Source organism: Ambystoma mexicanum, chromosome 13 (genome assembly GCF_040938575.1).
Source record: "Ambystoma mexicanum isolate Mex_15411 chromosome 13, UKY_AmexF1_1, whole genome shotgun sequence".
Classification (NCBI taxonomy): domain Eukaryota; kingdom Metazoa; phylum Chordata; class Amphibia; order Caudata; family Ambystomatidae; genus Ambystoma; species Ambystoma mexicanum.
This window is the reverse complement of record NC_090938.1, coordinates 138,393,578-138,406,498: the sequence shown is the minus strand read 5'-3', so window position 1 is coordinate 138,406,498 and position 12,921 is coordinate 138,393,578. Positions and strand designations below refer to the sequence as shown.

Genomic DNA, 12,921 nt, shown 5'->3' with positions numbered 1-12,921 from the left:
ATTCCTCATGTGCCCCAACAATCCTAACAAAGTCAGACAAGCAGGGCAAGGAATCGCTGAAACCGGATACTCTGACCTCTAGTATGTGTTTCCCCTTCCACCATTAACCAAAACAACCTTATGAAAATACCCTGTCAAAAACATGAGTGTAAAATTAGAAACACATCATTAAGGGGCCGAGGTGAACGTTGGGCGTGGGTCTGGAATGGTACATGGGAATTGGAGCAGTCGAAAAGGAGCATTCTTTGAGAGTGGTGATACAAGAGACTGCGATAGTTGAGGTCCTTGAGACCCGGCTAGAAGAATTCTGTAGTCCGGTATCTTCTCTCTGTGATCCACAGTGGCATCTTAAAGGTGAATTGTCAAGGCAAATGTGATTAAAAGCCTCCGATGATCACATCACAGCCTATTCCGGCCATTGGATGGGTCTTTTTCAAGTAATTTCAAGGAATTTGAGTATTAAAGCTGTTTTATCCACCCAAAGGTTTTGACTCCTCATCTTGTATCTGTTTCTTCCTCCAAGAACCCAGAATGGCAAAATGGACACCTTGCAAAATGGTAATCTCTTGATCACTATTCAGTGAGCAGCAAAGCACCTACTGTGCCGGGGCCTCTTTTTTTAATTTATTTATTTATTTATTTTTAAACTTGTCTATTAGTTTTCAGATATCAACATTCCACAAACATTGTAACACCTCCGCCCCCCCCCCGGGGGCACACATGATTTGATTTCGGGGATAACATTATGCACTAAAAATGTCTGTTACTTTAATGTTGTGTGGGCACCATTGTTTCATAAAGTCTGACTGGAGATACTCTAGGACTCCTCCCCATTCCTTTGCAAACCTGTCCCTCGTTCCTTGGATTGTGTGAGTGACTTTTTCCATCGCCAGCTGCGCCCAAACTTTTTGTAGCCACGTGAAAATCAATGGGGTATCTTTCTTTTTCCAATTCTGGGCTATTGTTGTCCATGCCACAATGAGTAGCCCCATAAAGCTTCTCCAATGTGCTTTTATTTGTATCTTCTAGCTGTTTCATCTCTTATTCCACACATCCAAACACCCTCTCCCATTTGTCCCACATCTGGAAATATTTTCCCCATCTCTCCCTTAACTTCTTCCCAAAACGGCTGTATTCCTTTGCAGGCCCACCAGGTATGTTTCCACGTCCCCACCTCTCCGCATTCCCTCCAGCATAGATTTGATGTTTTTGGGAACATTGTGTGGAGTCTTTCTGTGGTATAGTGCCACTGAGTAACTATTTTAATCCACATTTCTCTTATTTGTGCTGATTGGTCATTTTGGGGATCAATGTCCATAAGTCCACCCTCTGTTTTCTTGTTGGTTCCTCCCCCAGAGTTCTGCTCCATTTGGTCATGTATGTCCACTTAATTTCCTCCTCCTGAGTGTTGATAAAGGAATATAGAGTCGATACCCATTTCTTTGCCCCTGAGTTGGTTGTAACGTATTTCTCAAACTGAGTGAGGGTTCTCGTTGCTGCCTTCGCAATTTCCGGGGATTTTAGCCAGTGTTTGAGTTGTTTGTGTCTAAATTTATCCCGTTTGGACAATGATGAGCATGGGTGGCAGGATTCGTAAGGTCTAATTTCATTGTTAATGAACATTTCCCCAATTTTCGTTATCCCTGCCTCCTCCCAACTTTCATATGCCCCCTGCTCCATCCCCGGTGGGAACTGCAGATTCCTACAAATGGGGGTGAATGGGCCTAGCGTGGTGGTCATTAAACCTTTTCGTGTTTGGATGTCCCACGCCTCCATAGTTGTTTTCATTATTTTACTAATCCCTATGTTGGGGTGTCTGTGTTGTTTCGATAGGAGTTCTACTAGCGGGGTTCTTGCAACTGCTCTGTCTTGTGTTGCCCCGATCGGTTGCGGATTGTCGCCCAGCCATTCCCGTAGTACCTTTAACTGGGGCGCTTGGTAGTATTTCTGGAAGTGAGGGAGCGCCAGCCCACCCTCCCTGGTTGGTGCGGTTAAAATTGCCCTGGCCAGCCTCGGCGTTTTCCCCTTCCACACAAAGGATGTGATTACTTTCGATAATGTTTTAAAGAATGTTCTGGGTACCCCCACCGGGAGCGCCTGGAAGTAGTATAGAAGCTTTGGGAGGATGGTCATCTTCACCGTTTGAATTCTGCCCCACCATGAGATCAACATGGGATTCCATCTTTCCAAATCTCTGCGTACACTTGCAAGAAGCTGGGGGTAGTTTTTACCATAAAGCTGCCTTACCCTATGTGTTAATGTTATTCCCAGGTATTTAATGCCTTCCGCTGCGATCTTGATGTTCAGTGCTTTTGCTTCTCTTTCTATCTCTCCCCTGTCTCCCGCAGTATTAAGATTTCCGATTTGTTCCTGTTAATTTTTAGGCCTGAGATGGCCCCGAAGTCCTCCATCTCCCCAACCACTGCCGCAATCTTCGGTCCGGCTCCTCAAGCGCTATTAACATATCATCCGCGTATGCGGTTACCTTATGTTGTATGCCTGCCATTTCTATCCCTTTAATATGTGTGGCTTCTCTTAACTTCATTAGTAGGGGTTCTAGAAAGATAGCGTATAGTGGGGGGGGAGCGGACAGCCCTGTTTTGTTCCACGGGATATAAATACCTTTTCGGTAACCTCCCCATTGACTGCCACTCTGCAGGTTGGGGAGTTATAGTTCGCTCTTATTCTTGCAATAAAGTGTTCCCCAAAACCCATGAATTGCAGGGTCTTAAATAGCATGGACCATTCTACCCGGTCGAAGGCTTTCTCTGCATCTACTGCAAGTAGAATTGCCGGGGTTTGCGTTATGCCTATTTTTTCCACCAAGTGAATGATCCTTCTAAGGTTGTCGTGGGTTTGCCTTCATGGGATAAAGCCCGATTGATCTAGATGGATTAGCTTTGGTAGAAGCGGGGGAATAGTCCTGCTGCTAGGATCTTAGTGTATATTTTGGCATCGATATTTATTAGGGAGATTGGTCTATATGATGCTGGGTATGATGGGTTCTTCCCTGGTTTGTGAAATACTAGGACCTTCGCTTCGTTCATTGTGGGGGTCACATTGCCGCTATCTTTAAATGAGTTTAGTAGCTTGGTTACGACCGGAATTAGCAGATCTGCGTATTTTTTATAAAATAGGGCGGTGTAGCCCTCCGGACCTGGTGCTTTATTTATCGGAAGATCATTTATTGCTTTTTTAACTTCCTCTTCCCTTATAGGGTTCTCTAGGGCCTGCCTGTCTACTTCTGAAATTTACGGAAAGTTGAGGGTTTTTAAATGTGTCCTGTGCGTCTACCTCCGGGTGGTCTTTGGAGTAAAGTTTCTGGTAGTATTCTCTAAACACTTCCCCTATGTCTTGTGTGCGCGTGAGGTGTTCCACTTTCGTGTCTATGATGTTCTTTATCGTGGTGTCTTTCTGCTTTGCACAGAGTTGTCGTGCTAGCAGCCTATCTGCTTTGTTTGCTTTTATGTAGTATTTTTGTCTTGGGTGCATTAAGCTCCTCTCCGCTCCTTTTGTGCGTAGCATCTCTAGTTGGCCCTGTGTGTGTCTTAGTGATTTCTTTAGAGCTCTAGTGGGCTGTGTCATGATTTTCTCCTGTAGTTCCGTTATTGACCTTTCCAGTTCCTTTTCTCACATATACCTCTGTTTCTCTTTCGTGATTTTGAGTGCCATTATCTTCCCGCGGATAACCGCTTTAAACGCCTCCCAGACTGTGCTCATAGATACTTCCCCAGTGTCATTTTGCGTGAAGTATTCTTCTATCATTTCCCTTATGGATTCCCCTGTAACTGGGTCTTGGATTATGTCCCCTGGTAGCCTCCACCTCCAGAGACCATTAGTTTTCCCCGGGAGTTTCAAATCAAGCCAGAGGGCTGCATGGTCGGATAGTGCTATAGCACCCAGTTCCAGCTCCTGGATCTTGCCCATGAGCCCCACTGATACCCAGAAGTAGTCAATTCTTGACATGGAGTTATGAACATGTGAGAAGTATGTATACCCTCTTTGCTTTCCTTTCAGTTCCCTCCACACATCATTTAGGGCTAGTTGGTCCATCTTCTGTTTGAGGCGTTTTGATGGTGCTCCTTGGCCATGTACACTCCCTGTGCTTCTATCCAGTTGAGGGTTCCATGCCATATTCAGGTCTCCCCCCCGCCCCCCCATTCTCACCTCCCCCCTTGCAAAGGTTTCTAGTTTTCCCAGGGTATCTCTAAGAAAGCCATCCTGTCCCATATTGGGCGCATATACTGACGCGAGGGTGATCCGCTGCCCTTCCAGCACCCCGTTTGCGAACGCATACCTTCCCTCCTTATCTGTAATTGCGTCCTTCAGTTTGGCGTCCCTTCCATCCCTCACCGCTATCAGGACCCCCGATCTTTTTTCTGTTGTATTCGCCTGAGCCCATATTTTGTATCCCCTTACACGGGTTTTCTGTTTGTCCCTTGCTCTAATATGAGTTTCTTGGAGGAGTAGCAGGTCTGCCCTTTCCCTTTTGAGTAGTTTCTCCAGTCCAAAAAAAATATTAATGTAATAAGGAAAGTGTTTACGAATTGGATAGAAGAGATTACGCTGTAATGAAAGTTAGGGGGTTTGAGTTGCTTGTACCAAAACAGAAATTAATAGAAACCATCTACTAGAAGCTTGTTTTGTTGGTAAAAAATGAATCGATGGCCAGACGAAGTTACCCTAGCAGTACTGTACTTTCCTTTAACTTTGATTTGCTCGGTCATAGAGTGCTCTGATTGGTGCAGAACTGACCTTGACTGGGTTCCTGGGCATCTGCTTTGAGCTCTGTCCAGTGTGAAAGGGCGGTGGAGAGTGCAGCTGGCTTCACCTGCTTGTTTTGTCTCTGTACTCTGCTCAACTCAGCTGTGCCTGTCACCTTGAAATACTGGGGTGATCGGGTCCTCTTCTTGCTCACCCTCTCCCCTTGCTGTCCACCTACTACTTGCAAGTTCAGCACATGCGCACATGCCTGATGTTTCAGCGATGTCAAGAGCCTAGCACATAGGGTCCCTTTTGCCATAGCAACAGTAGTTGGGTGGTGGGGTTCAGAGGGTGTCCCAAACTGGCTAGCATTATGAAGTAGCATCATGGTTGTACAGTAGCTAGCAGTAGGTGTTCTAGTGGGTGGAGGGGATGCGTTGCATCCCATCCCATTCAGCTTTTGCAGGTTGGGGACTGATTAAATCATAAAGCTGCCTTGATAAGTGACGTCTATGCCTTTGCGGTGTGATGGAGGACTCCATGGCTAGGAACAGAAGGCGGGGGACTCCATGGCTAGGAACAAGCACAGTGCTCTTAGGCTCCTTTGGCTCGGAGGTAATATGAAATGCCTTGTATGGCTCTTACAGGCAGGTGCCTTGTAGTCTACTGTGGATTGCCTGCCCACAGGGAAATAACTTGCAATTCATTTCCAGGTTGAAGTTGGGCGCGCCTAGTACAGACGGGTTCATAACCTATGACTCCCTTGAGGTCCAGGAAATGATGGAGGGAGGCAAATGTCATTTTTTAAAATTTTGTTCTGGTCGTCCTGAGTGACCTGGGGTTTAAAGCCCTACTGGACAGGTGGGGGATGAAACACCAAGACTAGCCAATAGTACCCCGAAAATCTCCGATTACTTTCTTGGAATTTTTCTCGATCGCATTTACCGTTTGCTTATGTGCGCCGATTTGGCATACTTCCCACAGTTTCTTTGTTGTTTGTCTGTCTTGTTATGCCATACAAGGCCACTAGAAGGGACAACATGATCGGGAAACAATAAACAATGTAAATGTCTAAACTTTGTTAATCCAAACTTTATGGCTGTTGCGTTATTTACCCCAAACCCTGTTTTCCAGCTATTTAATTACCTATAACAGGGGACAAGTCCTAAAAAAAAAAAAAAAAAAAGCGGGGGGGGGTCGATTAATATGCACAATGGGATGTGATGTCACGAGAAATCAGCATATCAAATGCAAATATGCACATTTCATTCAATTGGCTTCGCATGGCTATACACGTTGCACAGGATGTTTGACTTTTGCCCTTCATGAAATCAACACTCACAAAAAACCAGGAGGATATTTTCTTGTAATTGTGTTTTGAAAATGCTAAAAGGTGTGCATCTTTTAAACAAGAATCAATAACCTTTTATCCCCTGGAACATGTATCCCTGAAATGTGACATTTCACCTTTAGTTGTATATTGTTTATCCTTTTATTTGGTACTGTGGTGAAGTGCACAACATGCGGATCCGGTGACCGCAGTTCAAATCTGGGCGTACATTCATAAGTTAAAAAAAGAGAGCCAATAATTCTTATTGTACACACAGCCTCCAAAATACTCAAGGGGGTGCCGTCCACCCTCTGAAAAAAGTGGGTGGATGACGTCCAAATGTGTGCTCCCTCGACTTGAGCCCGACTATAACCACCTTTGGTTGGTCCAGATGTAGAAGGCATCAACCAGTTGCTCAATACCTTTCGGTCATAGTGTGCTCTGAAATTGGGAGACCACCTTGAGCATGGAGAAGTTCATGCAAAAACAAACAGTCTGGTTTGAGACTTGGCACTACAGGGGCTTTTTATTGGGTGTTGTATTCCTCGCTGATCGAATAGTATAGACTTTTACTTCAAATTCTATTTTTTGTCTCTTGAATTTTGGCAACCGGTATGTTTTTTCCCTTTGGTGTTGATCTAATGGCTAATATCTTTTGCCCATCTGGCTTTCTGAGGAAAAGAAATGTAGTATAGTGCTCGAGTTGGATTCTTAGCTCCTCCTCATTGATGGTTGACAAATCGGGAGATCCTGCTACAAAGAGATGGGCGGGCGGGGGTGGAGAAAATGTCTTTTCTGGGTGGCATTCGACTGAAACTATTTTAGATGGTATAAATCAGCATAACATGAAAAAAAGTGTTTTATGATGTTTGGGATTCTTCCCTAACGTGGTCAGGTGCATGTAATCTGTTACCCTTGTTGAGACCAGAGGGAGGTTCTGGCACACTGAATGTCTTGAGTTGGAGCTGCATGTAGGGGATAGTTTCCCCACTTAGTTTGGCTCTCCCACTCTGTTCAGAGCGCACCCAAAAAATCTCATGGTTGTTGTCCATTAGATAGGTGGGTTAAGAGGCCTGTGGCTTGTGGGGTCGTTTGCAAAGGGTGCCACGGTGGTTATCTTGAAGATGCTTGAGCATTTTGTTGAGGTGGTCTAAACGCTGCATTGGGGCAGTAATTGGGGGGCCTGTATGACCAATAACATCTGTAGTGAGTTCAGGGTGCAAGATGTGCACTTGCCACTAGCCACTGGCTATGATAATTGACTTTTGCGAGTGAGGAATGGGCTGTTGTCTGTATGTATAGAATTGGAGCGGCAAGTGCATTTGTTTTATGGCTAGCTAGTAAATGGCAACTAGAAATGTTGTACCCTGTTAATTTTATCAGTTTTGATAAAAATCTCCTGTTTGTTTCTTTGGGGTACCTCACCCAGTAAATTATGGGGGAATATGGCATTTGTGACAGCCATCACATTGGAGGTTCTTAAATGAATCTAGTAGCATAGTCCATTAGTTGTCTGATGTGAACTTGTATACTCATTTGATGAGTTCCAGTGACCTGACTGTCCATTGATCCCCTTGTTCGGAGACGTTTGACATGGATGTAAATGACATACCAAATGACACTGCACTGTACTCTCCTCTACCAGCATATGGGAACATTCCAAGGACAGGGTTTTCATCATCTCTGCTTCGGAAAAGGCTTTTGCTCATAAACTTACAATTTCATGGAGACACCCTGTGGTCATGACGTTGCTTGCAAACTTCCTTCTCTCCTTTCTCTGCTGCTCGTCCTTACACACCTTTAAATATTTGTAAAGGTTCTTCATGCCAAAAAGGCTCTTGTCTCCACTAGGTCTTCAGGGTATTTGCGTTGTTGGGACATCAGGAGACCTAAGAGAGGGCAGTCAGTTATTATAAGGGCTTACTAGCGTAATCCAGGAAGAAGCACTGCAGTTTAAGAGGTCTGCTCATATTCCAATGTGTTGTGACATGCGTCATTAGACCTTATAATAGAATGTATGATAAAACCTTGGGAAGAGACCAAAGAGCAGCGTGCGCTCCGGAGTTGTAATGGGGGTAATCTCCAATTAATGGTTACGGGTAAGGGATAATTGGTCTTCCCTTGTCCTCCCATAACGTTTTTAGACTATTATTATTATTTAGACCAAAACAGGACTGCAAGACTTGTCCTTGGCCTCAAGCCCAGGGATTGTATCTCTCCAGGACTGAAATCTCTGCACTGGTTCCCAGTGGCGGCGAGGATTAAGTTCAAAACCCTCTGTATTGTCCACTGGGGCCTGGGATCTCAATACCTTCAACTCTCTCTTCCTAAATATCTTCCCTCTCAAGCTCTTCGCTCATCCGCCTCCAACTCCCTCTGGGTCAGTCGCTTCTCCAGACAGCGAGTTGGTGGTAGATCTTTCATATGCCAGGTCCTCCGTATGGAACAGCCTCCCTGCCTCTGAAACTTCAGGCGAACCATCTCCCCCGGTTCCGGAATCGCATCAAGACCTTGCTCTTTGCTTCTGCTTTCTCTCCTCCTCTCCCCTGCTTATCTCCTGGTTAAATCTGAAACTGCACTTGTTACCTGGCTACCCTCTGATCTCAGACCCAGGTCCCCTCACAGCCAGTTGCACACCTGCACTGCCCCCTGGCAACCCTTGCACTTGGGCACTGCTTCTGTATCCCTACAGCCCCTACTAGCACTTGACCCCTGATGTCTGCTCTTACCCTTGCAACCAGCTGGCCGCACTTTTATTTATTGTCTTATTTATTTTACTGTTATCCTATGTACTGCACTGGCCTAGTAGGATCACTGTCTGTCTTCCTGTTTCCCCTCGTCGCTCCTTGAAACACTTGTGTCTAGGCGCGTTATAAATGCCATATCATATTCAGTTTCCATCTTTTCAAAGTAAGTGCTTTCATTTCTTTTACAAAACAAGGCAATATGACCCCCAATCTCCCATTGTGAAGCGCTCGTATGGCCAGTGCTCCTTTACAAGGCGTTAATCCCCCATCCTTCAAGTAGGCGCACATGTAGCTTGTGGGGCACTTTTGGCTTGCTTCCTCCTCAAAGGAAGACTGGTAGAGTTGGTCAAATGTCTCTTTGGCAGTGGATGACCTGCCTTGGTGGTCACTGATGATAGGTTCTTGCACTGACTCATTTGGTCGTTGCTGGACCCGTGTTGGTATCCTATGGGGTAGTGCTACGTGTGCTAATTATTGCCTCTTTACTTTGCTTTTTGGTGGCAGCCATTGCTTAGTCTTTCTAAAGCTGTGTTTTTGTGTCCTGGATTTCTGTCTTGAGGCTGTAGTGTTCTAGTCTTTCCGAGCAGGTTTGCTATTTCTCCCTTACAAAGTGTCCCCAGCGGGGGTTGAAGACTAGTGAACCTTTTGTGGTTCACTATACTGAAAGTGCTCATTGTTGGTGTGTCCTCCTGGCTTCTGTGCCTATCGTTTCAAGGCGCTTATAGAAGAATTGTGGGTGTAGGTGGTTTAGTGCAAGCATCTGTAAATGCTGTTACCAGTTTTGAAAGCCATGGACAGTTGCTTTTTGACGGGCTCTTAAATGTGCTGTATTAAGTCATGAGCCATTTGGGATTGGTTACAGAAGAAACCTCCGGCTCTTGAACAAGCTGGTCAGGAGTTGCTTGATGTTCGATCTCGACGCTGGGGTGGTCTGGCCCTCTTTGTTCGCTTGCTCCTGTCTCCCCTGACTCGCCCTTAACCCCATTCCCACTCCCACTTTAAATCCACAAACTAGGGCTCTGTCATTATGATGTTGCAGCATGGTCAATGGCCTAGCAGCAGTTCGGATGCAAGGCTGGGCTGCGTCATGAAGTAGTATGAGTATTGGTGGATTGGGGGGGTCCTGAGTGGGCAGCGATTCTTTAGGGTATTGGGATAACATCCAAAAATCAGTTGTTTCCTTGTACAAGTAATGTGTTCTTATAAATCTGTTTTAAATATCACAGAGTGTTTGCAGTGGGAGGGCTTTGAATAAGGAAAAATGCAATGTTTATGACCAACGAATTGGTGACTTTTTTCACAAATCCATAAAGGAATGACGAAAGCAAAAGAATATTGGCACAAAAAGTGCAGCATCTAGCTTCTATTCATCAATGCCACCTGGTCACAGCTGTTTGAAGTCTGAGGGCTTTGTTCTTCCTGGACTGCTATCGCTAACCTTGACCTCTTCTGTTCAGCGATGTAGTAATTCTTACCTATTGAGACTCTTGATTGCAACGTTTCTATCAAATTATCAATTTCTGTCTGTTCAGTTTCTCATAGACTCATACATTTTAGTAGGTTTCTTTCCCAGCATGTTTTCGCACCGTTTTTCGACTTGCCCTATATGAAACATTTACGATCCACTCAGATCTAGTAGCCGGTATGATGGGTTTGGTGAACTAAACACTTGTCCTTGACATCTGACTAGAATCCGTAGTCACAAGTGCGAATGCCAGCTGTGCTTGCTGAAGCCTACATCATTCTGCAGAACTATTAAATTGGGTTAGAATAGCCCCATCACTAAATCTATTAAAAAGTGGTATGACGCGCAATAGAACAACGTAATATTATTTTTGGAAGAAGTTGCAAAACAGTTAGCCATGTACCCCAGATCTAGAGCAGTGGATGGGGGTACCCATGCCAGAATGCTAATATATGGAATTTCGCTGACGATGTATCCCGGCAAAATATGGCCACATTGATGAAACTAATTCAAACTGCGCTCTTAAATACAGTTGGCCCCAAACCCTCTAAATACATTGTTTCACTAGAATACATTCTTTGGTGTCCGCACTTCACAAATATAGGTGAGGAGGAGAATTCCCTCCTACAGGTGAATGCTGAGTTGGAGCTTATCACTGTAAGGATTGTGATGTGACCGGCTGAACCATGAGTGTGTGGCCAGTTCTGTGATCTGCTGACCGTGAAAAGAGGGTGGGGGTGAATATCAGTCACCTTCTGGATGGTCAGTGGGGCATGGTGCCTGTGCAGACTCAAATCTCAGTGTTAAATGGCGCCTTTAAATGGCAATCGGAAACTTGCAACTAGTTTTGAGGTAGTTTGGGATGCTGAGTTCTGCGTTGTTTTTTTTCCCCACTTGTAAGAGCAGAATATCGTTTTTAGGGGTTCACCTGTTCCATGTTGTGTCTCCCCACCCCATAGGCGTTTGCTTTCTACTGTTGGCTTTGCTACCTTATTTTGTGATAAAAGGAACTTCTACTTCTTACGTTGTCCAGAAGGGTATTGTAACACCAATACACCACATGTCCGATTTTGTTTGGGGCTGTCCTTTGTTGCCTCCACTGTTGTCTTGGTCGAGGAACTTTTCTCTTGGTTTGTTGACCCTGCTGATGCCTGCCTGGCCATGTTTCTCCATGCTCCTTGAGCCATCTTCACCGCGGTTTTTACTCCTGGCGTTTGGGTCTCTACCTGTGAAGGCTGTTTATTTTTTTTCTTTTAAGTCGTCTGGTTCGTTGCTAGCTGGGGATCAAGTCCCTGGGTGACTGGATCCTGTAAAGCACCCTGCTAGAGAAGTTGTTGTTGCTTGGGAACTGCCACTGTGAGTGTCTATGGGTTGGGGGGCTTACTCTGAACACTTACCCCTCATGGGTCCCCTTGCTCTATGGTCATGGATCTCTGCACATCCCTTTGCACCACTGTTTGCATCTGTTTAACATTAGCCTGCTCCTTTGCTTCTTTCATCTCTGTGTCTTCAAACCTAGAACTGGAACTCTTTGTAGGGGTTTCCTCTGAAGTCCTCTGTAGGTTGGTTGTCCTCACCTGTGGAGTAGAACACACTTACATGACTTTATTTTATAAAGGCAGCTTTGTCTATTACATTTGTCCTGTTTATTTCATATGGTGATTTTGTTCAACTGTACTCTTGAAAATAAAACAAAAAGGTACTCTTCAAGGTCCGCTTCTGAACAGGCATGTTATCTAGGCCACCCTTGGATCCCCAGAGTTTATTACCAAGTACTAGAATTTAAGCTGGTACTCCTGATGTTCTTCTGACTTTTAAATCCATGCATTACACTACTGCCTACAAAAATGTGCAAAGAATACTATGTATAACTGTGGTTACTTTGTGTCTAAATTGTTTCCTGGAGTGAGTCTTGCTAAGATGGATTTCTGAACTCTGACCTGGTGGGCAGAGGTTCAGAAGGCCAGCCTAGTTTCTTGGAACAGGGTAACCTTTTGGACAAGCCAGACCAATCAAGGTAGCATTGGCGGCAGTCAAGCCTAGGTCAAGCAGTCAAGCCTAGTTCTCAGGAGGGAGGAGGGTTATCAAACGCCCATAATCAGCACACATAGTAAACAACACCACAAATTACTCTGTCAGGTATATATCAAAAACACATATACATTTATTAAAGGCTTTTTAAATCAAACACAAAGTAAATCTCAGTGTTGTGTTGGTTTTGTTAACACTGCGGAGTCCGTGCAGAGTCCAGTCTGCAGCAGTGTGAGCAGGAGAGAGGAGCTGCTGCTACGGTGCACGTTCTTTGTTTTTCTGTGTTGGAGTGTTTCTTTAAGGAAAAGAAGCCCAATTTACTTTAAAAATACCGGAAGAGCGCGGAGCGCGCGCGGGTTCCGTGCAGAGTCCAGTCTGCAGAAGGAAGCAGAGACTTGCGTGCCTGAAGTCAAGGGGTAAGAGACACCCATGGCTGATAACGGGCCATTAACACGGCTTAAATTAAAACGAGCAGAAAAGTCATTGACTTCCATGTCTGGCAACACCACTGACTGCGATTTGCAATTAAACAGTGCCGTCGGAAATGATTCCGGGTGTACGACTGAAAAGAGACAGTGTGTAGCCCTTGACGTAATATTATGTGGAGGAGAAAGTAATGGGGCAGTTTTGAAAAACCCAGCACT

General features: G+C 45.0%; 1 protein-coding gene across 3 annotated transcripts in view; it reads left to right on the top strand.

The window, feature by feature from the left end:
* The window catches only part of ZNF76 (zinc finger protein 76), a 284,758-nt gene that overhangs the window by 47,831 nt on the left and 224,006 nt on the right, over window positions 1-12,921 (top strand). The gene's annotated exons all lie outside the window — the stretch shown is intronic.